This window comes from Chanodichthys erythropterus, chromosome 22 (assembly GCF_024489055.1).
Source record: "Chanodichthys erythropterus isolate Z2021 chromosome 22, ASM2448905v1, whole genome shotgun sequence".
Classification (NCBI taxonomy): Eukaryota; Metazoa; Chordata; class Actinopteri; order Cypriniformes; family Xenocyprididae; genus Chanodichthys; species Chanodichthys erythropterus.
In genome coordinates this window covers 11,269,954-11,271,522 of record NC_090242.1, presented here as the reverse complement: position 1 = coordinate 11,271,522, position 1,569 = coordinate 11,269,954, and positions in this window count along the sequence as shown.

The window sequence follows — 1,569 nt, the reverse complement described above, 5'->3', positions numbered from 1 at the left end:
AGATCTCGCCCTCCTCCAGCGTGACGCAGCAGTGGGAGGATGAGACACGAGAGGTCATGCATGTGAGATGCAACAGTGAATACCTGCATCCTCACAGCAACACTGAACACACGAGTGGACAGCCTGAACTCAGCTGAAAAATACTGAACTTTAGAGTCATTCGGGGTTTCTGCAATTTATACATCATATATACATTAAATACGCTACTAGAGTTCGAAAAAAAAAAAAAAAAAATCTTATATATATATATATATATATATATCTGTGTGTGTGATGAACATGTATATATACACATTATCATTATATATAATATATATATATATATATATATATATATATATATATATATATATATATATATATATATATATGATAATGTGTGTGTGTATATATATATATACACACACACACACACACACGTGTTCATCATTATCAGATAGATAGATAATGTTCAGGATCGTCAATTTCACTATGTATAATGTGCCAAAAGAATACATTAAAATAATACATAATTATTTTTTTATATATAAAAAGTTATAATATAATAGTTAAAATAGTTATTAAATAGTAATACAACCCAAGGTTTAATGTCGGAAATGTTCAGTAAATCAATACTCAGTATTATGACTCAAGTATGCTAATTAAATGAATACATATTACTATAATATAGAATTATTTTTACATAATATAACCATATATTAGATACACTGTCTCCAAAGATGGCTTGAGAAGTCATGTGAAGTATACCATGCTAGTATACTATAGTATACCAACATAGTACACTATGTTATACACAAGTAACTACTTTTCCTTGAATGATTACATTTGTATAACCATGAAACCCCTAAAAAGTAAATGCGATTCCTAAACACCTGATACTAGCAAATATTTGGTATTGTAGACTCATTCAACATTTAGTAGAATGTCCTAAAACATTCAGTAAAACTCCAGGAATGACAACTAGTTCATATTTCATGATTATGCTGTTGGTAAGAAAAAGTTGTTTTGCACTTAAAAATCCCGAGAAACGGTTCTTTAAAATTGATAAGAATTGATGACTTAAAATTCAAGGAATAGTTTAATGTTTCTTTTACTGTTCCCTAAAGGCCTGTAGAACTACGCCACCGACTGGGCGTTCAGGAATATTACCACACACCTGTGCACATCACAGTTTATCACGTGCTCATTTACAGTAGCAGATTGAAAAAATAAAATAAAATTTAATTAAAAATAAAATACACTCATTATTTGCTCACCATCATGCCGGTTCATAATATGGGCAAATGACAGGAGAGAGAGAGTAAATGATAATTCATTTCATTTTGGGTAAACTATTCCTAAAGCCAGACAAAGAATGCTTTAAGGCAGAATGATTGAATATAATATATACACTACCGTTCAAAAGTTTGGGGACAGTAAGTTAAAAAAAGAAGAAAGAAATTAATACTTTTATTCAGCAAGGTTTTAAAAATAAAAAGTGACAGTAATTGCATTTATGTTACAAAAAATAAATGCTGTTCTTTTGAACTTTCTATTCATCAAAAGGAGCATGAAAAAATGTATCATGGT